At 44.3% G+C, this 27,507-nt stretch overlaps 1 protein-coding gene across 1 annotated transcript in view; it reads left to right on the top strand.

Moving 5' to 3' along the window:
• The first annotated feature begins 22,437 nt into the window (after positions 1-22,437).
• LOC309560018 (uncharacterized protein) overlaps positions 22,438-27,507 on the top strand; it is an 82,376-nt gene continuing 77,306 nt past the window's right edge. The window contains exon 1 of the mRNA XM_082263513.1: positions 22,438-22,472. The gene's annotated coding sequence lies outside the window, so the exon portion shown is untranslated. The remainder of the gene's footprint in view (positions 22,473-27,507) is intronic.

The raw sequence follows: 27,507 nt of genomic DNA, 5'->3' as shown, positions 1-27,507 counted from the left end.
GTGGCGGCTATGCAAACCTGCTGGAGTGATGGCGGCTTGGAAGGCCAGTACCGGCTGGAAGCGGGGTGCTCACAGGCAGTTGAGGCATGGGTGTAATTTCCCCGGGTAAGCTGGAAGAGCCCATTACCTCCCTGATTTGAACATTCTACCTTGTCTGGCTATGGGCTGGGAAGGCAGAGAGTCCACAGTGTCTCTGCCCTCTGGGAGTGGTCGCCCCAGAGGTGCTCTTAGTAACACTTGGGTGTGGGACCCCAATGTGTGAACCGGCACATGGTCACAGCTTCAAACACTTTTTCTGCACTGTGCCTTATAGGGCTGGGCCTTTTGGCTCAAGTCTGAGGAAATTTTTGTTACCAGGCCTCAGGGCCCCGCCAGTGCACCGACATGCACGGCCACTTATTTATTTATTTGTTTTTCTCCCACATTTTGTCACCTTTCACTTTTGTGTGTGTTTTCGTCTCACTAGGATGGAGGGTGTGAGTCCTCAGGCTTGCCCTGCAGTCTAGGGGGAGAATGTGTGGCCCTTAGGCTCCTTCCTCCTCTGTGTTTAGGGGGGGTCTCTCTTCGGGAGAGTCCCTCGGACAAGTATTCGGGGTCGACTTCAGCTGGCCCAGAAGAATGGGGTCTGCCAGGCCTTCTGGCTAGGTGGACTATTGGAACCCTTTGTCCCTTTCACGGAGCCTTGCGCCCCGGGGTATCAGGGTAGAGGTCATACCCCTTCGAGGGCTGGACAAAGTGAATTTTTTTGTGTTCACTGACTGTCGGTTCACACTAAGGCGACACGACTCTGTACTACTTTGGGGGCGACTTGTGCATTGCCATGCACCACGACTTCGGAGCGACTTGCATGGACTTCACATAATGGAAGTCTATGCAAGTCGCTCTGAGGTCACCAGGAAGTAGTACAGGACCCTTTTTCTAAGTCGGAGCCACTTGTGTCGCTCCTATTAGAACGGGTCCTGTAGCGGTCAATGGACCGCGAGGGAGCGCGACTTGTCAGCCTGACAAGTCGCGCTAGTGTGGACCGGGTCTTACTGGGTTTTTTGTTTGTTTTTGGCACCACTGCGGATTAAAAAAAAAACATAATAATAATAATTTGATTGTCAGCGGTCTTGGCATGAAGGTTTTTTCCTGAGGGCTAATATATATGTAAAGCAATACAATGCAATGTTTTCTTGCATGTAGTAGGGAATGGTAAGGCCACCATTATTTTTTTTGGTTCTATTATGGAGAACTCCCTTCCCTTCTTGTCTCATAGACACAACAAGAGATCAGAGGAAATTTCACAAAGGCAAGAGGATATCCCCAGAAGAGGTATCTCAAGTGGAAGGTTTGCTCTCATCTCCTCCTGTTTCTGCGACTGCTCTAAAAGAGTTGAGAAAGGTTAGGAACCCATTGGATATGTTTGATTTGTTTTTGCTTGCTTTTCTGTCAGGGAGGTTTACCTTCACTTTCTGTCCCAGAAAACCAGTAGGGTGGAAGACTTACCATACAAACGTATAAAACTAAAAAAAGTCCCGAAAAAGTGTTCCCCCCCCACCCACCCACGCTTTTCAGCCCAGATGAACAAATCTCCCACTGCAGCTATTGTTTTCAAAATATTCAAACAGTGGCTGCATGTGATTGGATGCAGCCACTGTTCGACTGACAAATTTCCACCTGGCGTCTTTGATTTTTCATTTGAAGGATGTCGGGTGGGAGGGTACTGACGGGGACCCCTACAATGTGAATTATGGACAGTTTTTTCAGGAACCGGATGGAATTCTATAGCCAGCTTAAAGTAGCTGTAGATGCCAGACATGAAATCAAACAAAGCATATCCCTCTATAGCAGGGGTCCTCAAACTTTAAACAGGGGGCCAGTTCACGGTCCCTCAGACACTGTTGGGGGCCGGTCTATAGTTTGAAAAAAAATATGAACGAATTCCAATGCGCTTATTTTTTATTATTTTATTTATATAGTGGTGGCTGGTGCTCAAAATTTTTTGGGGGGAGCAAACAGAAAAATGTAATAGGCATTGCTTTGCGGCAAAAAAACGCTGTAAAAATTGCGTGACTTTGAGGTCACAAAAGTGTGAAAGGGGCCTTCAGTAATCAAGGTATAACGTGCCCCCATCAATGCAGAGTGCCCACAGCGTGCCCCCATCAATGCAGAGTGCCCACAGCATGGCCCCATCAATGCAGAGCGCCCGCTTTCAATGCAGAGTGCCCACAGGGTGCCCCCTTTAAATGCAGAGAGACCAGCGTGCCGTGACCCCTTCAATGCAGAGAGACCAGTCAGTGAACTTACCTGCAGCGGCGGCTTCTCCTCAGTCCCCCGTGTCTCCTCGAGTCCTCCCACCTCCTCCTGCCTCCTCCTCGGCCAATGGCATGAGCTCGCCTTTTGGCCAATCAGGAAGCGGGACCTGCTTTCTGATTGGCCGGGAGGAGGATCTGTGTGACAATAGCTAAGCTATTGTCGCACAAATGGGTGGGCTAGGGCACAGTGCTCTGCGCATCGGGTCCACCCTTTTCTGAATCCTATTAGAGCCTCTGGCTCTAATTGGGTGATTCAGAAAAAAAAAAAACATGAATGATACATCCTGGCCTCAGGACCCGGTTCAGGACCCTGGCGGGCCGCATGCAAGCCGTAGTTTGAGGACCCCTGCTTTATAGTGTGTACTCAGTTCAGAGCACAAAGTGTCATTTCTGTCTGCTGCTTCTTTCCTTTATCAGCATGAAGCATTTGACAAGTTTCCTGACACCAAGAGAAAAATGGTGACGGGAGGGAGCTCAGGCAGCCTCAGCTCTGTTTCTGTGTGCTGTGTGAAGGGGGATGTGTCCCTTCCTTTCAATCAGCTCTCCTCATGGAACTCTGCAGAGTGTAATTTCAGTTCTCCGCCCCCTTTTTTCTGACAGCTCAAACAAACTAAAGAGAAGACTGAAGATAAACAAGTACAACTTAATGTAGGAGGTTTTTGTATCATCTGAGGCTAGGCACTTCACTGGATATATGTAAGTGTAGCACCCTCCTAGACAGGTGCTAGGTAAAAGCATCTTTTTGCTCCTGCTGCTCATCAAGGGAGCTTGATCTGTTAGTTTTGCCTGTCACATGTTTCCAGGTGTGATTTACTGGGTCTAAGGGAGTGTCCCCACTGGTATCCAATGAGGGAGCTTGTTGGGCAGTGGAGGAAAACTAGCTAGTAGCACTCCAGGGTTTATGGCTGTCTCAGTGGGTGGGCATTCTGGGATTGGCATTAAATCCGGAGGGAGCATGTGACAGGGCATCTTTTGGAGGGAGCAAAGTCCCAGGAGAGGTTGACAGCTGTCTCTCCTCCTGTAGGTGTGAGCATGGTGGTTCAGGCAATTGGCCTAGTGAACCAGGTGTGGAGCTGAGCAGCAGAGGATACAGAGTGCTGACAAGTGGAGCTGCTGGCAGAATCCTCTTGGGAAAAACAGTATTGTGAGTACCAGGAGATCTGCCTAAGGGTCTGCCTAGGAGAGGTGACCACTCCAGAGAAGTCGGGATCAAGGAGCCAGCTCACACAAGGAGTGTATCAGTAAAGGGGGTGCCGTGTAGTTGATCCTGAAGATTAGGAACAAAGGGGGTGCCAGGAAGGGCCCTGAAGTTGTTCTGCAGTACAGTACTGTTTACCTCAGGATACAGTATACCTCAGAAAGCTAATTTAAATATACTTCACAGCTAAGGGCAAAGTGAAACAGCGGCCTAGCCATGACTAGCGTTACTCAGCATTTTCAAGTCGTCCCAGCCTATTGTGCATAGTGTATAAAGTTGGAGTATCCCACTCATTCCCTTCTCCTATCCAAGTTCCAAATGAAAACACAAAAACCAAAGCTACTGGACTGTTTCCTGACTGAGCTAAAACACTTGGGAAAAAACTGTCATGTTGTTGCTAATGGGAACCCAGGGGAACCCATAACCAGCAGCTCCCAGGGATGTAGCGCTACATAAGGGTTGAAAGCCACTTTAGGAAGAAATCTCACCAAAGTGAGGGGATAACCCTTCTAAATCTGACAAACCGATCAAAGTTTTGTGTGGACATCCCTATTTGACAGAAGTTGATCAATAGATTGACTACTGTTAAATGGGCAAGTTGGAAAACTGTTGTTGATCAGAGGCTGCCACTGATCAGTGTATTCTTACAGAGCCGGCTCCTGTTATCAGAATACAATGTTCAGGTGGGGGGTATTCCTCCATTTCACCTTGCGAGGATGAAGGAATTTGTTAAGGCAGGTACAGAAGGATCAATGACCCCATGCTGAACTGGCCACATTTCGATCTGTACGTGGCCCTCCCTGGTAACAGAAGTGGATGGTTAGATTGACTTCTATTGTATGATGGCCTTGCTGAAAAACTTTCCATCCGATCAGCACCTGTAGCCAACAATCAATGTATCCTGACCACGGAGGAAACCCTGCTGTCAGAATACAATGGCACAGTGGGAGGACTCCTCCATCCACCTCTCTTGTTTTGAATGGAGAAAAACCGTTGCTTTTATACTTTTAGGCTACATTCACACCTGAGCGTAGCGTTTTCGAGCGATTTTTACCACGATTTTACAGGCGTTTTTTGTTCAGGTGTTTTTAGATTGAATAGAAACCAATGGAAAACGCCTGCAATCTGCCCAAAAAGAAGCTCATGTACTTTTTTGAGCGTTGGGCGTTTTGCTTACAGCGTCAAAACGCTCAGATGTGAACAGGGGCCATTGAAATAAATAGGATTTGTCTTGTTGGGCGTTTTGAGAGCTGATCCTAGAGCAGAAAAACTCCCCAAAAACGCCTACATGTGAACGGAGCCTTAAAGGGATTGTTAAGTCGTGTGTTTGTTTGTTTTTTTTTTTTTTTTAAACAAACATGTTATACTTACCTGCTCTATGCGGTTGGTTTTGCTCTGAGCAGCCCAGATCTTCCTCTACTTGGGTCCTTCTTCACTGCTTCTTGCCCCTCCCTCCTGTCGAGTGCCCCCACAGCAAGCTGCTTGCTCTGGGGGCATCCAAACTGACACGGAGCTGCGGTCCAGCCCCACCCCCTCTCGCTCCTGATTGGCTGGCTTTGACAGCTGCGGGAGCCAATGGTGCTGTGGCTGTCTCAGCCAATCAGGAGGGAGAGTCCCGGACAGATGAATGACTTGTGTACATCGCTGGAGAGAAATGGGGCTCAGGTAAGTATTAGGGGGGCTGCTACACGCAGAAGGTTTTTTATCTTAATGCATAGAATGCAATAATGCAGAGTTAAACCCAAAAGTGGAACTTCCACTCATTTGCTTCCCCCCCCCCTCCGGTGCCACTTTTGGCACCTTTCAGGGGGGAGGGGGAAACGGGTACCTGTTGTTGACAGGTAACCTCCCCCCCCCCCCACTTCCGGGAGATGGCGCCGCGGTGCTGTCCCTCGGAGGTTTGGCCCCCTCCTCCTTTCCCCACCGCCGAGCCAATCCGAATGCTCAGTAGGGACCCGCCCGTGAAGTCGCAAGGCTTCACTGCCAGGTTCCTTATCGGCAATGGCGGTGGCAGCACCCGACAGCCGATGGAAACATTGCTGACTTTTAATTTTTGGAGGGGGAGGCTGGAACTCTGGTTTTAACCACTTGCCGTATATATACGTCACTAGCCTGTGAGGCTCTGGGGAGCGAGCGCGCGGTCACGACCCCCCCCGCCGCGCGTGTGAGCGGCGGACCCGATGTCCGCCGGTCACTCGGCGATCGTCGGGGGAGAGGGAGAAAGGCAGGCAGCTAGTGTAAACAAGCCGCCTGTCATTCTCCCCTGTGTAGAAACACTGATCATACGGTTCTACTATGTAGGACCGTTGATCATTGTTTCTACAGCTCAAGCCACAGCCAATCACAGTTAGAATCACGCCCCTAGGGACACACACAGCCCCTCCCTCTCATATAAAGTTAACCCCTTCACTGCCAGTGTAATTTTACAGTAACAGTGCATATGTATAGCACTGATTACTGTAGAAATGTCACTGGTAACCCCAAAAGTGTCAAAAATGTCAGTCAAGGGTCCGATCTGTCCGCCGCAATGTCGCAGTACCACAAAAAAATCGCATATCGCCGCCATTGCGCGTTAAATAAAAAAACACCAAAAATGACAAATCTTTCCCTTTGTTAGTAAACGCGATAACTTTTGCGCAAACCAATCAAAATACGCTTTTTGCGATTGTTTTTTTTAAAAAAAACATATGTAGCATAAAACAAATTGGCCGAAAATGTTACAAAATTTTGATTTTTTTACATTCTTTTTTGGGAAATTTCATATAAAAAAATGTGAAAAATATTGTTATTTTCGCTCTTTTTTTTGTTTATAGTGCATGATCAAAAAATCGCACAGGTGATCAAATACCATCAAAAGAAAGCTCTGTTTATGGGGGAAAAAAGGACGTCAAATTCGTTTAGGTACAGCGTCGCACAACCGCGCAATTGTCCGTTAAAGTCACGCAGTGCCGAATCGCAAACTACCCCCTGGTCAGGAAGGGGGTAAAATCTTCCGGGGCGCGGGAGCCAACGGTCACAGCACGGGGCTTTGAAGGAACGGCACCAGCGGCCGTTCCTTCAGAGCGCATGCGCCAGTGACGTCACTGGCTGCATGTAAGGTAAATATCTCCTAAACGGTGCATGTTTAGGAGATATTTACAGTACCTATAGGTAAGCCTTATCATAGGCTTACCCAGTGGTGCGATTCAAAAATTTTAGTAACCAGTTCCGACTTTCCCAGCAGAATGACCAGCGTGCCCCCTTTAAATGCACAGAGACCAGCGTGCCCCCCTTTCAATACACAGTGAACAGCGTGCCCCCCTTTCAATGCAGAGAGACCAGCATGCCCCCTTTCAATGCACATTGCCCCCAATGATTGCAGAGTGCCAGCCACAGCATTGCCCCCAATGATTGCAGAGAGCCAGCCACAGCATTGCCCCCAATGATTGCAGAGTGCCAGCCACAGCATTGCCCCCAATGATTGCAGAGTGCCAGCCGCAGCATTGCCCCCAATGATTGCACAGTGCCAGCCGCAGCATTGCCCCCAATGATTGCACAGTGCCAGCCACAGCATTGCCCCCAATGATTGCAGAGTGCCAGCCACAGCATTGCCCCCAATGATTGCAGAGTGCCAGCCACAGCATTGCCCCCAATGATTGCAGAGTGCCAGCCACAGCATTGCCCCCAATGATTGCAGAGTGCCAGCCACAGCATTGCCCCTAATGATTGCAGAGTGCCAGCCACAGCATTGCCCCCAATGATTGCAGAGTGCCAGAACACAGCATTGCCCCTAATGATTGCAGATTGCCAGCCACAGCATTGCCCCCAATGACTGCAGAATGCCAGCCACAGCATTGCCCCCAAAGACTGCAGAGTGCCAGCCACAGCATTGCCCCCAATGATTGCAGAGTGCCAGCGATCCCCCCGCACTTGCCTCTCTCGCAGCTTCTCTTCAGTCCCCGGCTCCCCGCGTCTCCGAGTCTACAGTCCTCCCGCGGCGCCTCCTCCTCGTCCAATGGCACGGTGTTTGCCTTTCGGCCAATCAGGAAGCGGGAGGACCCGCTCCCTGATTGGCCAGGAGGAGAATCCGTGTGACAATAGCGAATTCTCATTCGCTATTGTCACAGAATGGGCGGGTCGGGGCGCACTGCTGCTCCCTGGCCGCCACGTCTGCGGCTGCGCGGTCCGAGCGCGGGACATTCAATTGTACTGCGCTCGGACGCGCAGAGGGATTCAGCCGGTTCTGCGAACTCGCAGAACGTTAGTAACCGGTTCTATGGAACCGGTGCGAACCGGCTGAATCCCACCACTGGGCTTACCTATAGGTAAAAGTGTCAGAGGAGGGTTTACTTCCTCTTTAAAAGCTAAAGAGGGCCTCAAACATGGGCCCCAACATCACCAAAGGCCCGCACATAATGTTCAATAAAATGTATGAGAGGACTATCAGTGCAAAACTAAATAGAGAAAATGATAGTCCGAGAGTGTTGTCTGGATACATTATTAGCTGGAGATATGCTGCAGAAGACCAAACGAGACTGGGAACGTTATATGAGGCTAGTAGAGATCAATGTTCCCACTACAGACTGTTGAGGTCCAAGGGCCGCACATCATATACCAAAGAGCCGCAGGCTGAGCACCAGGTTTTTAGACAGTTGTCACCAGAACAGGCTTCCTGATTGGAACCTTTCCCATCACCCTCTGTTCCTGTGACAACTTGACTATTTCGGAATTTGTTTCACTTTTTGTACTTGAGACAATGGGAATTGGGACAGTTGGAGGATCTTTCCCAGCAGCAATTCAGACAGCAAAAAAAAAAAAAAAAACTAGTAGGCAAATATTTGCCAGGAGTTGAGATAAGGTGTGCTCAGAAGAAGCGATGTTTGCAGGCGATGATCTGATGATCAAATTACCAGGTGCCTTTATGACTTTAATGCAGGACCTCCTAATGACTGTGTCCTTTGCCCAAGAGGTATCCCTGTCTGGGGGGGAAAAAAATACATTTTTGTGAATCCATCTTGTACCCGCATTCACTTTTAACGTGTTATTTTATGTGCATTTTCTATACCTATACACCATGTGAAATGGTCTTATGGTTGATGGTCTCTTTCAAAAAAAAATCCGCTGCCCATAAAGAGATGCATTAATAAATGGCTTTATTGCATCTTGAAATACGTGAGGGTTGTGTGAATTTAATTACCGTCACCGCTCAAAGCCAGGAGACGAGATGGTAGACATCTGCATTGTTTGTTTTATGCTGTGTTGTGGAATATGATGGTACCATATAAAGACTAGCAACAATAATAGGGCTCAGTAGGGATCTGTGACTTACAGCAACTTCCTGCATTGTGCCAGTATTGAAGGGAGTTGTGAAGCAAGTAAACGTGTTAAGTGGCAGCCCTGGCTGTAAAAAAAACAATAGCAGGTAATCTTTCTCTGCAGGCTCGCATTGTTTGAGCAGGAAGGAGTTGATCTGTAGGACAGGTATCTGGCTCACACTTCAATTAGTATATAGACCACATTATTCCTGAATCTATAAGAAAGGCTTCCTTAATGGTGTGTGTACACATGGGCCCAGTACACAAAGAAAATGAACCACACAATATATACTGCCACATGATGTGATTTCTGCAAAATCTCCTGAAAATGTTTTTCTGTTTAATGAGCTTTTTGTTATGTTGTGCTATTTAACCACTTTTGCCCCGGAGGATTTTCCTGCTTAATGACCAGGCCACTTTTTTCAACTTGGCACTGCGCGAATTTAACTGACAATTGCGTGGTCATGCAACGCTGTACCCAAACAAAATTTACGTCCTTTTTTTCCCACAAACAGAGCTTTCTTTTTGGTGGTATTTGATCACCTCTGCGTTTTTTTTTTTTTTTGCGATATTAACCACTTGCCGACCGCCGCACGACTATCTACGGCGGCGGTCAGCCCCTCACAGGCAAAGTGACGTAGGTCTACGTCGCTCGCCTGTGAGGGTTTAGGGAGCGAGCGCGCGTCGCCGGAGGCGCGCTCCCGCGTGGTCACGGACCCCCCCGCGCGTGTGACCAGCGGACCCGATCGCCGCCGGCCACTCTGCGATCGGCGGGGGAGAGGGAGAAAGTCAGGCAGCTTGTGTAAACAAGCTGCCTGTCATTCTCCTCTCTGTATGAGAGATGATCACATGGATCTACTATGTAGATCCATTGATCACTCTGCATACAGTTGAAGCCACAGCCAATCACAGTTAGAATCACGCCCCTAGGGACACACACAGCCCCTCCCTCTCAAATAAAGTTAACCCCTTCACTACCAGTGTATTTTTACAGTAACAGTGCATATATATAGCACTGATTACTGTAGAAATGTCACTGGTAACCCCAAAAGTGTCAAAAATGTCAGTCAAGGGTCCGATCTGTCCGCCGCAATGTCGCAGTACCGCAAAAAAAATCGCAGATCGCCGCCATTACGCGTTAAAAAAAAAAACAACAAAAATGACAAAAATCTTTCCCTTTGTTAGTAAACGCAATAACTTTTGCGCAAACCAATCAAAATACGCTTTTTGCGATTTTTTTTTTTACCAAACATAGGTAGCATAAAACAAATTGGCCGAAAATATTAAAAAATTTTGATTTTTACATTTTTTTTTGGGGGAATTTCATATAAAAAAAAGGGAAAAATATTGCTATTTTTGCAAAATTTACGCTCTTTTTTTTGTTTATAGCGCGTGATCAAAAAATCGCACAGGTGATCAAATACCGCCAAAAGAAAGCTCTGTTTGTGGGAAAAAAAGGACGCCAAATTTGTTTAGGTACAGCGTCGCACGACCGCGCAATTGTCCGTTAAAGTCACGCAGTGCCGAATCGCAAAATACCCTCTGGTCGTTTAGCAGCCAAATCCTCCGGGGCTTAAGTGGTTAATAAAAAAAAGAGCGAAAACTTTGCGAAAAATTGACATTTTCTACTTTGACAGTTAAAAAATTTCCAATATATTCAGTTTTTGTCATATATTTCGGCCAAAATGTATTTAGCTACATGTCTTTGACAAAAAAATTTTCAATGAGTGTATTTTTAACCACTTTAAGACTGGAAGATTTTACCCCCTTCCTGACCAGGCCATATTTTGTGATTCGGCACTGCGTTACTTTAACGGACAATTGTGCGGCTGTACCCAAATTAAATTTACATCCTTTTTTTTTCCCCACAAATAGAGCTTTGTTTTGGTGGTATTTGATCACCGGTGCAATTTGATCACCTGTGCAATTTTTAATTTTTGAAAAGAAGAGCGACAATTTTGAAAAAAAAAAAAAAAAAACAATATTTTTCACATTCTGATATATAGCATTCCCCCCAAAAAGTTTACAAATCAAACTTTTTTTAACCTTTTTAGGCCAATTTTTGGTAAAAAAAAATCGCAATAAGCGTATTTTGATTGGTTTGCATAAAAGTTACTAACTACGGGAAAGATTTATCATTTTTATTGTTTTTTTTTTTTTTTTCTTTTACTAGTAATGGCGGCGATCTGCAATTTTTGCGACATTGCGGTGGACAGATCGGACCCCTAACTGACATTTTTGACACTTTTGGGGGACCAGTAACATTACTACAGTAATCGGTGCTAAAAATATGCACGGTTACTGTAATAATGACACTGGCAGGGAAGGGGTTAACACTGTTGGTGATCCAGGGGTTAAATGTGTGCCTCATGCTTACTGGGGGGAGGGGGTTCTGTGACACAGACAGAGATCGCAGGTTCAGCTATGCTGAATCCTGTGAGCTGTCCCTGCCTGTCACAGAGGAGATCCGCCTGCTTTGTTTACACAAGTGGGCGGATTTTCTCACTCTTTCCCCAACGATCGGGGAAGAGAGACGGTGATCGCCGTCTCTCCTCCTCTGGCCTGACTTCCGCTGTGTCTAAACGCAGCGGGAGTGAGCCTCCGGCGGCGCGCACGCGCCACGGAGACAGGCAGACCCAGGGCTGCCCCTGTGCTTAATAAAGTGTTCTACACTGGCCATAGGTATTAGATCCGTGTTTCCAAACCTATTTTCAGTCAAGGCAGCCTTTAAAAATTATGGACAATCTTAAGGCACCCCATTCTAAAATGAGAAACAATTCTAATAGTTTTACATAATGCAGCAACATCCACAAGCCCAAATAGGACACACAACGTTGGAGAAGAATAAATCTTCCAAAGCAAATACACTTTTGTAAACTGGTACTGACTAATATTCAAATGTTTTTCCATCACTCAGCTGACGTCACCCCACCACTCATGGTTTTTGTTTTATTTCTGGAAGAAGTAGCTTTGTCTTATAAAGCACATACTAGGCTACAGTTTGCTCTTCATCAAAGTGTATGAGAATACTCCCAATATACCTCTATGTGGGACAATTACATGACAACAAATATAGCAAAAGAAAATATTGTATAAAAAATATACATTTTATTATTCACCGTATAAAAATAGACCTCCATGAGGCTCATATTGTTCCATAAAAACATCAATGACCGTGTTTTGTACAAGTTTTATATACTTGGTGGTGATACCCAATACCATAAACAATTGTACATTCCAAATAGTTCAGTAGCAGTTTTGTATGGAAAGGGAAATCCAAAGGGTTTAGAAAATCTAAGTTATCTTCATTAGGGATATCTATCACCACCAAACATTTAACATCTGCCAGTCTCCATGTAGAGTTCATAAGGCCTTCACCCACCAGGGCTTTTATAGAATCATCCACCAAGACCACATATCTTTTTAATACGTATAAATAGTTGTCCAACAGGAAAAGTCCCTCCAGCAACTGCAGCATTTACCATAAATCCCTTCAAATGTATATCCCAGAGCGATGGGACACTGCTCTTTCGATCATGGAGAGACAGGATCAGGAGAAGTCTAAAAATAAGAAGTCTAAAAACATCAGTGGGAGACTAAAAAACCAGAGCCACAGCATACTTGATATTTTAGAACCTTTGATGTAAAATTTAAATGTAAGATTACCTGTCGCTTTAAGAATCCAATACAAACCTATGCTTTATAATACAAAGTAGCACATAACATACCAAAACCTATTCTCAATAATGGTGATCTTACAGATCTGTGTAATATGCTGATATGCAATGCATTGTGAAAAGAAAAGTACATGCAAAAAAAAAAAAAAATATATATATATATATATATATATATATATATATATATATATATATATATATATATATATATATATATATATATATATATATATATACAGTGGGTACGGAAAGTATTCAGACCCCCTTACATTTTTCACTCTTTGTTATATTGCAGCCATTTGCTAAAATCATTAAGTTCATTCTTCTTCCTCATGAATGTACACACAGCTCCCCATACTGACAGAAAAACACAGAATTGTTGACATTGTTGCAGATTTATTAAAAAAGAAAAACTGAAATATCACATGGTCCTAAGTATTCAGACCCTTTGCTGTGACACTCATATATTTAACTCAGGTGCTTTCCATTTCTTCTGATCATCCTTGAGATGGTTCTACACCTTCATTTGAGTCCAGCTGTGTTTGATTATACTGATTGGACTTGATTAGGAAAGCCACACACCTGTCTATATAAGACCTTCCAGATCACAATGCATGTCAGAGCAAATGAGAATCATGAGGTCAAAGGAACTGCCTGAAGAGCTCAGAGACAGAATTGTGGCAAGACACAGATCTGGCCAAGGTTACAAAAAGATTTCTGCTGCACTTAAGGTTCCTAAGAGCACAGTGGCCTCCATAATCCTCAAATGGAAGACGTTTGGGACGACCAGAACCCTTCCTAGAGCTTGCCGTCCGGCCAAACTGAGCTATCGGGGGAGAAGAGCCTTGGTGAGAGAGGTAAAGAAGAACCCAAAGATCACTGTGGCTGAGCTCCAGAGATGCAGTCAGGAGATGGGAGAAAGTTGTAGAAAGTCAACCATCACTGCAGCCCTCTACCAGTCGGGGCTTTATGGCAGAGTGGCCCGACGGAAGCCTCTCCTCAGTGTAAGACACATGAAAGCCCGCATGGAGTTTGCTAAAAAACACCTGAAGCACTCCAAGATGGTGAGAAATAAGATTCTCAGGTCTGATGAGACCAGAATAGAACTTTTTGGCCTTAATTCTAAGCGGTATGTGTGGAGAAAACCAGGCACTGCTCATCACCTGTCCAATACAGTCCCAACAGTGAAGCATGGTGGTGGCAGCATCATGCTGTGGGGGTGATTTTCAGCTGCAGGGACAGGACAACTGGTTGCAATAGAGGGAAAGATGAATGCGGCCAAGTACAGGGATATCCTTTACAAAAACCTTCTCCAGAGTGCTCTGGACCTTAGACTGGGCCGAAGGTTTACCTTCCAACAAGACAATGACCCTAAGCACACAGCTAAAATAACGAAGGAGTGGCTTCACAACAACTCCGTGACTGTTCTTGAATGGCCCAGCCAGAGCCCTGACTTAAACCCAATTGAGCATCTCTGGAGAGACCTAAAAATGGCTGTCCACCAACGTTTACCATCCAACCTAACAGAACTGGAGAGGATCTGCAAGGAGGAATGGCAGAGGATCCCCAAATCCAGGTGTGAAAGACTTGTTGCATCTTTCCCAAAAAGACTCCTGGCTGTATTAGATCAAAAGGGGGCTTCTACTAAATACTGAGCAAAGGGTCTGAATACTTAGAACCATGTGATATTTCAGTTTTTCTTTTTTAATAAATCTGCAACAATGTCAACAATTCTGTGTTTTTCTGTCAGTATGGGGTGCTATGTGTACATTCATGAGGAAGAAGAATGAACCTAAATGAATTTAGCAAATGGCTGCAATATAACAAAGAGTGAAAAATTTAAGGGGGTCTGAATACTTTCCGTACCCACTGTGTGTGTGTGTGTGTGTGTGTGTGTGTGTGTGTGTATATATTTTGAGAGCTGCACATTCCAAAAACGTTGGGACAGGTAGCAGTAAAAGGCTGGAAAAAGCTATAAGGAACAGCTGGAGGACCAATTTGCAACGTATTATGTCAATTGGCAACATGATTGGGTATAAAAAGAGCCTCTCAGAAGGCAAGATGGGCAGAGGATCACCAATTCCCCCAATGCCACGGCGAAGAATAGTGGAGCAATATCGGAAAGGAGTTTCTCAGAGAAAAATTGCAAAGAGTTTGAAGTTATCATCATCTACAGTGCATAATATCATCCAAAGATTCAGAAAATCTGGAACAATCTCTGTGCGTAAGGGTCAAGGCCGGAAAACCATACTGGATGCCCTTAGACGGCACTGCATCACATACAGGAATGCTACTGTAATGTAAATCACAACATGGGCTCAGGAATACTTCCAGATAACATTGTCGGTGAACACAATCCACCGTGCCATTCGCCGTTGCCGGCTAAACCTCCATAGGCCAAAAAAGAAGCCATATCTAAACATGGTCCAGAAGCGCAGGCGTTTTCTCTGGGCCAAGGCTCATTTAAAATGCACTGTGGTAAAGTGGAAAACTGTTGGTCAGACGAATCAAAATTTGAAGTACTTTTTGGAAAACTGGGATGCCATGTCATCCGGACTAAAGAGGACAAGGACAACCCAAGTTGTTATCAGCGCTCAGTTCAGAAGCCTGCATCTCTAATGGTATGGGGTTGCATGAGTGCATGTGGCATGGGCAGCTTACACATCTGGAAAGGCACCATCAATGCTGAAAGGTATATCCAAGTTCTAGAACAACATATGCTCCCATCCATACGTCGTCTCTTTCAGGGAAGACCTTGCATTTTCCAACATGACAATGCCAGACCACATACTGCATCAATTACAACATCATGGCTGTGTAGAAGAAGGATTCGGGTACTGAAATGGCCAGCCTGCAGTCCAGGTCTTTAACCCATAGAAAACATTTGATGCATCATAAAGAGGAAGATGCGACAAGACATGACAGTTGAGCAACTAGAAGCCTGTATTAGACAAGAATGGGACAACATTTTCCCTTTAAAATGATACATTTTATCAGTTTAAACATTTGATATTTCATCCATGTTGTATTCTGAATAAAATATTGAAATTTGAATCTTCCACATCATTGCATTCTGTTTTTATTCACAATTTGTACAGTGTCACAACTTTTTTGGAATCAGGTTTGTGTGTATATGTGTGTGTATAAAAAATGTGGAGGAGCACAAGGTCTCTATTGGCACTTTTCCACTGCAAGTACCGGCTCGTACTGACTCGGCCCTGCTTGGCCCGGTTTGCTTTTCCACTGCTGGTACCGCATGGTATAGTGTCTGAACGGTTCGGTACGGTACAGGTTTGCTTTTCCACTAAAGTAGTACTAAAGTTAAGTGGGTGGGATAACAACGGGGTGGGTGGGATTCTCTGACCAATCAGTGGCTAGTAGTGACTGCATGCAAAGGATTGTGGGATATGGTACCAGTTTGGTACCTGTTGGAACCACAATCGAGTAGGTACTGTTTTTTCAGAGCCGTACCGTACCATACCGTTCGGTTCCATGCAGTGGAAAAGCAAACCTATACCGTACCGTACCGAACCGTTCCGACCCTATACCATGCGGTACCAGCAGTGGAAAAGCACAAAAGCGTGCCAAACCGGTACATTTCCATGCAGTGGAAAAGCACCACAACATCCACCAGCTCCATGATGTTGTCATGGAGGAGTGGAAGAGGACTTCAGTGGCAACCTGTGAAGTATGCGATGCATACTAGCAAAATATGCATTTAATTTGCAGGGAAGAAGGAAAACTGAAGAGTTTACTTCCTCTTTAAGCATACTTGCATTGTATGGTTGCATAAAGGCACCAGGCCATCCAGTTTAACCTGTGCATGTTATAATCCTTTCCTGTATCCCTGTATACTGAGTTCACTAAGATACCCATCCAAGAGTTTTTTTAAAACTATCAATACTTCCTGCTGACACCACCGATTGTGGAAGTGAATTCCACATCCTTACCGCCCTGACAGTGAAAAAACCCCTACACCGTTTATGGTTAAACTGCTTCTCCTCCAATTTCATTGAGTGCCCCTGTGTCTTCTGACACTCCCTGAGACTGAATACTGTATTCCCTATGCTAGAATCACTGTTGAAGTATTTATATTTTAATATCATATCACCTCTGAAGTGAGAATAAGTTTATCGATTTGTAGTCCTTCCTCATAACTGAGGTCCTCCAGTCCCCTTATTAACTTTGATGCCCTTCTCTGGACTCTGTCCAGTTTTGGCACCTCCCTCCTGAGGGTTGGTGACAAGAACTGGACGGAATACTCCAGATGTGGCCGACCCTGAGTTTTATACGGCAGGATTATTGTTTTATCTCTACAGTAAATTTCCTTTTTTATACATGCTAATATTCTGCTAGCTTTGCGTGCTGCAGCTTGGCATTGCATGGCTATTGCTGAGTCTGCGATCTACTAGGACCCCTAGATCTTTTTCCTTCCTGGATTCCCCTTGAGGTTCTCTCCCCTAGCGAGTAACTTGCATTCATGTTTTTAGCCCCCAAGTGCATTACTTTGCATTTTTTTTATACATTAAACCTAATTTGTCATATAGTTGCCCACCCCATTATTTTTTTTTTGAGGTCCTCTTGTAAGGTTTCTATATCTTGCTGTGAAGTTATTTCCCTACTTAGCCTTGTATCCTCTGCAAACACTGATATTGAGCTATTTATACCAACCTTTATATTATTTATAAAAAAAATAAACAGAATTAGTCCCAGGACAGAGCCTTGGGGTACTCCGCTTACCACTCTAGACCATTCTGAGCATTCGCTATTTATCACCACCCTTTGATCGCGCCCATGTAACCAGTTTTCTATCCATGTACAAACTCTATGGTCCATGCCTAAAGACCTCAATTTGTAATTTGAGCATCTATGGGGGACTGTATCGAATGCTTTTGCAAAATCCAGATGCACCACATCCACCGGTCTTCCTTTATCTAGATGGCAGCTCACTTCCTTGTAGAATATTAAGATTGGTTTGGCAAGAACAACCTTTCATAATGCCATGCTGATTACTACTAATGATACTGTTTTCATCAGCAAATTCTTGGATATACTGTATTTTCTGGCGTATAAGACTACTTTTGAACCTCAAAAAAATCCCCCCAAAATGGGGGGTCGTCTTATACGCCGAGTATAATATCTCCAAGGTAACCTAAGTATAAGTATTACCGGTAGATGTAATCTCTCAAGACGCTGGCTGTGTGGGAATCCTTTACCGGTATGCAGTATGTACCGTAGCGCAGGCTACATACAGTGTACCGCGCTGAGCCAATCAGGGAGAGCGATGTATTCTATTATTGAATGCAAAGCCTGCTCGGATTTGCGGAGTAACATGAGCCCGCATCTCTGACTCTGCCAATCTGAGCAGGCTTTGCATTCAATAATAGAATACATCGCTCACTGTGATTGGCTCAGCGCGGTATACTGTATGTAGCCGAAGCTACGGTACATACGGTATACCGGTAAAGGAGTCCCACACAGCCAGTGTCTTGAGATTACATCTACTGGTAATACTTATACTTAGGGTACCTTGGAGATATTATGAGAGATTACATGTATTACAGTACTAGGATACCTTGGAGATCTATGAGAAATCGGATGTTTTCAATGGTGTTGCCTTGCTTCGGAAGGGGGGTAGTCTTATACGGCGAGTATAGCCCAAAACCTATGTTTTAACTTAAAAATTAGGGGGGTCGTCTTATACGCCCAGTCGTCTTTTATATGCCGGAAAATACGGTAGTTCTTTATCATCCCCTCCAATACTTTTACATACTATCGATGTTAGACTGACCGGTCTATAGTTCCTAGGTATGTTTCGGCCCTTTTATTAAATGTTGCTCACTTGTTGTATCAGAGGAAGAATTGTTAAAGTGACCCTAAATGATATTCTAATTCACACACATCCACTACTTAATGGCCCTGTAATCTATTTTCCATAAAACAATTTCCTAATGTGTTTTTCTGCCTCCTTGTAACATCCTCCTATGAGCTCCCAAACTGCTCTATGTGCACTATAAATTCAATATTTCATCACAGAAGTGAGCAAGAGTGGGTGGTTACCTTCCAACATGCAGTAGGACCATGGAGAACAAACAAAGTCACCCTCTAACAGGAAGTTGGATCTCAGCAAAAAAAATAAGGCATTTAGAGGAGCCTGAGACCATATCATTTTTTGAGTTAAAGAGGAGCTCTGCACTTTCATCCCCTTTTTAGTTTTTTCTTCTTCTCTGATCTTGTAATGGATCTTGCTAAAACAAGGATCAAATGTGGCAGAAGTCATTTTTAGGGGTGCTGTAAGGAGCACAAATGTGCAAGCATTGACTTCATTAGGTAGTTGCTTTAGCAGTGAAGTCGAACAGTCCTCTCTACTGTAATGTGTGACCAACCCCTAACAGTCTCCTGAAGCATGTCCCCAGTCTCCAACAATCCCTGTACCAACTCCACATTATCTGTTTTATCTCCTATAGCATGTCTTCATTCTCTGACCATCTCCTATGGCATACTTGCTGTTATTGACCATCTCCTGCCCATAGGATGTCTGCAGTATCTGACCATTTCTTAGTGCAAGTCTGCATACTCTGACAGCTATCTGTAGCATTACATTAAACTAATGTTATATGTGGCTCTTTGTTGATATAGGGGGCCTCAATTGTGGCCCCAGACATCAAAGTTGTTTTCTACTGCTCTAGACCAGAGGTCTCCAAACTTTTGAAACCAAGGGCCAGTTTACTGCCCTTCAGACTTTAGTGGGGCAGACTGTGGCCAATAGGAGGTATACAATGCCATAGGCTTGGTGGTTAGTAGGAGTAAAAAAATTACATTGTTGGTGTCAGTTGAAGGAATAGTGCCCCATCGTTAGGGCATGGATAAAGGGAGGTAAAATGCCACAGTTTGGAGGACTCTGCCCTAGACAATAAATGGGACTTTAATTTTGCAGTCATTTTTAGTAGAAGGGAAACTTGTAACCTCCTGCAACAAACAGAAAGAAGGTCTTGCTTGCAAAAGATAACTCCTACAATGGTATACATTGTTTGTTGGAAATGGTTTTAATCCATGTGTGGAAGTGAAACTTTGTTTATTTATATACCTGATGCTTCACTTCTACCTTCCGTGTAGTGCTTGTGTTTTTTTGCCTCAAAGCCTTCATGCTCTACTGCACGGGGGGGGGGGTTAGCATTATATAAAAAAAGGGTTTAGGCATCAAAGTGGACAGTGCCTTCAGCCCACATACATTTCAGGGTGACTTTAAAACCGAACAAAAGATTAGCCTACAGTTCAGTGTGACTTAACACTTAACACTGAACAAAATACTAGCCTACACATTCTTCAAAGGGGATGATCCTCCTTCTTTTTTCAAGGAACGCTTATAAGCCATTATATTGAAGAGATTGCTAGAATAGGGAGCAGCATCCACCCTATACGCAGTGGTTTACATACTGTAAATTCACACCAGTCCCTGCTTGCAATTCAAGGACCCCAATTAACCTGCATGCATACACACACACACACACCTACTAGGGCCAATTTGTAATTGTATAACCTACCAACATGTCTTATAATGACAGGGAGAATGTGCATACTCAATACAGATTGTTCCCTAACTGGGATTTGAACCATGAACTCCAGTGCTGTATGGCAGAAGCACTAACCATTAAAGGAGAAGTGGGGCCAATACTCTTTTGGTCTGCTTTTCCTCTGGGTCACAGGAGTGCACTTCATTCTGCATTCCTGTGACCCCCCTCTCCCCCTATTTAGCTGACAGCGGGCTAAAGTCAACTGTTGGCTGACCTCACTCAGCCGGCACAGGCTCTGGAGGGATCCCAACTTTAATGTCAGGATCCACCTAGATGCCTAAATGGCAGCTGGCTCAGCCTCTGAATATGCCACTTATGGCGCTTTTACACTGCATGGAACCGAATGGTTCGGCTTGCTTTTGTGCTTTTCCACTGCTGGTACCACATGGTATGGTGTAGGTACGGTAAAGGTACGGCGGCACTTTTCCACTGCATGGAACCGAACGGTACGGCTCTCAAAAACAGTACCACCTCGATTGTGGTTCCAAGAGGTACCATATCCCACAATCCTTTGCATGCAGTCACTACTAGCCACTGATTGGTCAGAGAATCCCACCCACCCCGTGGTTATCCCACCCACTTAACTTTAGTACTACTTTAGTGGAAAAGCAAACCATACCGAACCGTACCATGCGGTACCAGCAGTGGAAAAGCAAACCGGGCCAAGCAGGGCCGAGTAGAGCCGAGCCGGTACTTGCAGTGGAAAAGTGCCATTATAGCCTGAGCCAGCTGCTTCCACCCCCTCCACAGTCTGGCATTCCAGTGGGCCCTGGAGGGGCAGAGCAGAGAGCCGATGACTGACAGTCACCAGCTCTCTGCTCACTGAAGACTGAGAACTGAATGATCAGTTTGATCGCTTAGGTCTTAGGTCTTAGAAGCGGCAGGGAAAAAATGCAGGATCAGACTGATGTTGCATCCACCTAGGTAAGTAATTTTAGCGCTACATTCTGAGGTCTCTTGGGTTGTTTTTCTTATATTGCCACCAATTTTGGTTGCGATATAGGTTACTCATAGCTGCGGATGGATATTTTGGGTGATTTATTCACCTATTGCTGACTTATCGCATATTATTGTATCTGTTTTTTAACATCATTACATGGTCCACTATAGAGCGCCTGAATATTTGTTTGTTGTACTAGTATTTTTTTTTTAAACCAATGTCCTGCCTGGATTAGCCTGGGTTTCTCCAGGACAGCGTTCAAAAAACATAACGATGGGAAACCTGAACCTACGATGAAGCACACAACCACCTTGATGAAATTAACTTCACATGAGAAGGTTCCCCCATCACCTCAGACTCCCTCCCTGTCACATCAGAGGCTCCTCCATCACCTCAATGACATACCTTCACATCAGAGTCCTACCTTCACGTCAGAGGACTCCCTATATTGTACATCAGGGGCCCCTATCGCCACAGGGTCCCCCTATCATAGTCCTCACCTCAGAGTCCCCTCTATACATGAGAGCCCCCCCCCCCCATCACAGTAGAGTTTCCCTCATCAGAGGCCTCCCATCCATCTCTGATCGGGGGGCAAACTGTGTCTTGTGCGCGGGGCGCCAACTGGGGAACCCAAGTTGGCGCCCCGGTTGAGAAACACTGCTCTAGGAAATGTAAGACTGCCAATGATGATGTTCTGAGTCTATTAAGGTTGGAAATTTTAAGCCCTAAAGCCACAATGAGATTATCGCGCGAATGATCATGTGTGTGTTTTTTTTTTTTTTTTTTTGCATGCTAGTCTCCCTATCGAAAAGGTTTCTAAAGTACGAAAATTCTCATACCACAGAATATAAATTCAGAACTGATGTAATGTATTGGATTTTGGGACAAAAACTGTACTGATTAAACGAAAATCATATGATCTGGTATCGTACGAGAAAACTTTTGGTGTTTGTCTCTTCGGAAAATTTCAGACGAAACTTGTGTACTGACTATCAGATTATCATACGATCACTTTGAAAGCGATATTTTTTGTACGATATTCTGATTGTGTGTACCCGGCTTTAGACCCCCCCCCCCCCTTCCTAACTTGCTCAACCAGCTTCGTCACTTTCTTCCATTCACAGAACGATATATGGATGCGCGCTCGTGTACGATAATTGGGACTAAAACGGATTATACTGCAAACTGATACAAATCAGTTTATTCCTTGAAGAGATTAGACAGAGCAATACAGTTTTCATACAATAGAGTAGAAACCTGGAGCTAAGGAATGAGATTAAATTTCCATGCGTGAACTAATTCAGTCAAGAGATAACATAGTCTCTGCGAAGGAGGGGTTGGTACAACATGCTACACAGTCTGTCCTTCTGTCCCCCCCCCCCCCATGGTGACTGTGGGGAAGTGGGATGAGTCAGACACATAAAGTACTGAGCTGAGTATTGTCACCGCAGAGCTGTGTGTAAGAGCCAGAGGAGGAACAGAACTCAATCAGGTAACTAAAACTTTGTATAGTACATGTGTGTGCATGCCTGTTATCTGTGTGTTTTCATATCTGCCAACATCAAAAATAGGAGCATGCTAAATATTTCCTAGAAAATGTCATGAAAGTTCTGCAAAGCGGTGCATGCTTTTTATTAGTTTAGCAGTGCAAATCGGTCCCTTAGTACCTTACTATGCTATGGCATGTCTTGATCTGTTCCTGCAACTGCTTATCAATGATCTTTCAGGGTGGGGGAGTCACAGTTGCCTGCTCAGACTTGTACATTTTAATAGTTTGTCCCTTTTAAATGTTTACCAGAAATGTCCCTAGTATTTCAGTTTGGCTGATTGCAAAGTTTAATTTGTAAACCAGATACATGGGAGCCCCCCCATCACAGCAGAGTACCCCATCCACCATAGAGTCTTCTCTTTCATCTCTGATCCGAGGCAATCTGGCTTTCGTGCTCACGCCAACACCGCGGAACCCAAACGGCATCCCACGACTTCTTACCATTTTGCATAATGCGAATGATAGTATCCAGATTACCATTTTACATAATGCCAATAATCGTATCCAGATTACCATTTTGCATAATGGTGGTGTTTATCACCTCTGCGGTTTTTATTTTTGGCGCTATAAACAAAGACCACAAATTTTGAAAAAAAAAAACAATATTTTTTACTTTCTGCTTTAAAACGCATCCATAAAAAAAATGTGAAAAATCAAATTTATTCATCAATTTAGGCTAATATGTATTCTGCTACATATTTTTGGTAAAAACAATCCCAATAATATTGATTGGTTTGCGCAAAAGTTATAGCATCTGCGAACTATCAGATATATATATAATTTTTTTTTTATTATTATTTTTTTTTTTTTTTTACTAGTAACGGTGAATAGTGGGACTGCGATATTAGGGCGGACAAATCGGACACTAACTAGCACTTTTGACACATTTGGGTACCAGTGACACTAATACAGTGATAGAAGTTAAAACAAATATGCACTGTCACTGTACTAAAGACACTGGCTGGGAAGGGGTATTCAAAGGGTTAACTGTGTGCCTAGATGGTGTTTTCTTACTGTGGGGGAGGTGCTTGTACTAGGGAAGGCATAGATTTGTGTCCCTGCTTTGTACCCGCGTTCAGTGTGAACACTTAACCACTTTGCCGCTGCTCACTAGAGCTCTACTGCGGCAAAGTGGCTCGATAACGTCAGGCGACGTAGACCTACGTCGCCAGACATTCCCCTTTCTCGGCGGCGCGCGCGCGCCGCCGGAAGCTCCTAAGTGACAGGCAGGGTCAGATTGCAGGGTTCAGCGTAGTTGAACCTGCGATCTGTCCCTGTGTCACTCAGTCACCTCCCCCCACACACGTCAGTAAGAACCAGGCATACATTAACCCCTTGATCACCAATAAAAATTAACCCCTTCCCTGCCAGTGTAATTTTTACAGTAACAGTGCATATTTATAGCACTGATTACTATAGAAATGTCACTGGTACCCCCAAAAGTGTCAAAAATGTCAGTCAAGGGTCCGATCTGTCCGCTGCAATGTCGCAGTCCCACAAAAAAAATCGCAGATCGCCGACATTACTCGTTAAAAAAAAAACACCAAAAACGACAGAAATCTTTTCCTTTGTTAGTAAACCCAATAACTTTTGCGCAAACCAATCAAAATACGCTTATTGAGATTTTTTTTTTTTTTTTTTTTTTTTTTACCAAAAATATGTAGCAGAAAACAAATTGGCCTAAAATGATAAAAAAAAATAGATTTTTACATTTTTCTGGGGGGGAATTTCATATAAAAAAAATGTGAAAAATATTATTTTTTCAAAATTGTCGCTCTTTTTTTGTTTATAGCGCAAAAAGTAAAAATCGCAGAGGTGATCAAATACCATCAAAAGAAAGCTCTGTTTGTGGGGAAAAAAAGGACATAAATTTTGTTTGGGTACGGGGTTGCATGACCGCGCAATTGTTAAAGTCGCACAGTGCCGATTTGCAAAAAGTGGCCCAGACGTAAGACAGCAAAATCCTCCGGTGGTAAAGTGGTTATTCTGGCCGTACATAATAAAGTTTTCTTATTCAGTTTCCTTTTACATTTACCTTCAGCTTTGTAGTGCAAGGGCCTGCCTGATTGCTTACAAATTGAAAGTATTTAGGTTTATGGTTTTACTAAATCTAAGGAAAATTGTATAATGTGTGGCCAGCCTTAGGCTGGATACACACTATCCAACTTTTGTGGTTAGATTTCCTTCAGATTTACCTTTTCTATGTAGTGCAAGGGCCTGCCAGATTGCATACAAATTGAAAGTGTTTAGGTTTGACCTCATATTATATGGTTTTGGTAAGTCTAAAGGAAAAAGTCTTCAGAAAATCTTATAGTGTGTATGGCCCATTAGACTTAGGCCCTGTTCACACCTGAGCCTATTTCAGCTCGTAAAACGCTCATCTCTGAAGTCTCAAAACGCCCAACAAGCAAAATCCCATTCATTTCAATGGCTCCTGTTCACATCTGAGCGTATTGTCTCCTGAAGAAAAAATGCCTGAAGCTCAAAAAAGTACAGGAGCTTTATTTTTGGCTGATTACAAGCGTTTTTGTTAGATGTCAATGCCTTCCTCCAAACGCCTGCAAAAAACGCCTGTAAAAAGCCCAAAAAAACGCCTGAAAACGATATGCTCAGGTGTGAATGGAGCCTAAACGTAAGCAATCAAAGTGTGTACAGCAAGCTTGGGTGTCTTTTGTGAATAATAAATTCTTTTAAATATAGAAGCTTCCAATAACTCCTTCTCCCATGGCTAAAGCCTGCTCTTGTCCCATGGCTAAAGCCGGGTCTTGTCCCATGGCTAAAGCCTGCTCTTGTCCCATGGCTAAAGCCGGGTCTTGTCCCATGGCTAAAGCCTGCTCTTGTCCCATGGCTAAAGCCGGGTCTTGTCCCATGGCTAAAGCCTGCTCTTGTCCCATGGCTAAAGCCTGCTCTTGTCCCATGGCTAAAGCCTGCTCTTGTCCCATGGCTAAAGCCGGGTCTTGTCCCATGGCTAAAGCCGGGTCTTGTCCCATGGCTAAAGCCTGGTACACACTACTAGTTTTTTTTTTTTTTTTTTCGTTCAACCCACCGACTTTGGTCGGCCTGGCTGCTGTACACATTTAGCCCCTGTGCACTAGGCCTAAAACAGAAGTGTAGGAAACCTTCTTCTTTTTTTTTGAATAGTCATACTTGCCCTAAGTAGGTGGACGCAGCAAACGAGCTCTGGCTGTACTTCCCCTTTAATGCCTCATGCACACTGGACATTTTTACAGCTGCTGTTTTGGGCGTTTTTTATGTTTTTTTTTTCTACAGCCAATAAACTCCCATTGTTTTCCTATTTGCCCATGCACACATAGGCTGTTGTTAGCTGTTTTTGAGGGGCGTTTTCTGGCTGGACCCCCCCCCCAGAACTAGTGGGTTTTTCAGCTGAAAAACACGGCTATTTAGTGTTTATCAGAATTTTTGAGCCGTAAGCTTTAATGGGAGTATAGTTTTGCTTAAAAAGGCTACTGCGAAAAACTCATTCTACAGCTAACGCTACTGGCTTTTTTTTATAACATCCAGTGTGCATGAGATCTAAAAGTGAGCATTCCTGCACCTGTTTAGATTTTCTGGTATTGGGTATTAGGGCCGGTTCACACTTGTGCGATGCGTGAAACCCTGCGAATCTAGTGCGGGTTCCCACATCACACCTGAATCGCCGGCGGTTCACACTGCCCTCTGCGAACCGCTGAGGGTGTCAATAAAAAGTTAATGACACCCCCAGATCGGTTCGCAGATTGCAGTGCGAACTGTAAAGTCGGACAGGAATCGGATTGCATGGGTGTGAACAGCCATATGATCCGATTCTGGTGCAGACAAAAGGATCCTGCACGAGTTTGGTCCGAATGCGATGCAAATTCAGCCATACAGTTTGTATAACTGAATTTGCATTGCACAGCAAAGTGGCGCAAATCACATGCGATGTCTTGCATCGCACCAGTGTTGACCGGCCCTAATACTAACGTTTACTTTGATTTTGATTAGCTGAACGATTTAGGTTATAGAAATTTTATGATAGACAACCATAAGAGACAGCCTGCAATATCCTTCAATGGAAAGACAAGACGGAGGCTGGGTCTTTAACCTCTTTACGACCGCCCGCCGCAGATGTACTGCGGCAGGCAGCTGCTCCTGCGCAAAGCGCCGTAACTGTCTGGTGGTCGCGAGGAAGAGGCTAGGGGGCGAGGGCGCGCTGGCACACTCACACCCCCGCTCGTCATTCCCCGCTGAGAGAGAAGAACGGTCTGCTATTGTAAACACAGCTGACCGTTCTTCTCTCTGGAATGACCACAGAGCCCCTGTGATCCTTCTATATAGGAACACAGGTCTCTATGGTCACTCCACATCCCCCCCCCCCCCGCAGTTAGAATCACTCCCCTAAGCTCAAATTTAACCCCTTGATCACCCACAATGTTAACCCCTTCCCTGCCAGTGTCATTATTACAGTAACAGTGCATATTATTAGCACGGAATACTGTAGTAATGTCACTGGTCCCCCCAAAAGTGTCAAAAATATCAGTCAGGGGTCAGATCTGTCTGCCGCAATGTCGCAGTCCCACAAAAAAATCGCAGATCGCCGCCATTACTAGTAAAAAAAAAAAAGCAATAAAAATGACCTAAATCTCTCCCGTAGTTAGTAGACGCAATAACTTTTGCGCAAACCAATCAAAATACGCTTATTGCGATTTTTTTTTTTTTTTTTTACCAAAAATATGTAGCGGAAAACAAATTGGCCTAAAATGTTAAAAAAAAATTAAATTTTTAAATTATTTTTTTTGGGGGGGGGGGGAAATGTTATATAGCAGAATGTGATATTTTTTTTTTTTTTTCAGAATTGTCACTTTTTTTTGTGTATAGCGCAAAAAATAAAAATCGCACAGGTGCTCAAATACCACCAAAAGAAAGCCCCTATTTATGGGGAAAAAAGGGCGTAAATTTAGCTTGGGTACAGCATGACTAGGCTTGTGACGGTATCAGA

This window comes from Pelophylax lessonae (genome assembly GCF_965119305.1).
Source record: "Pelophylax lessonae genome assembly, chromosome: 7".
Classification (NCBI taxonomy): Eukaryota; Metazoa; Chordata; class Amphibia; order Anura; family Ranidae; genus Pelophylax; species Pelophylax lessonae.
The sequence above is the reverse complement of the archived record's forward strand: the minus strand, read 5'-3'. Positions and strand labels throughout refer to the sequence as shown.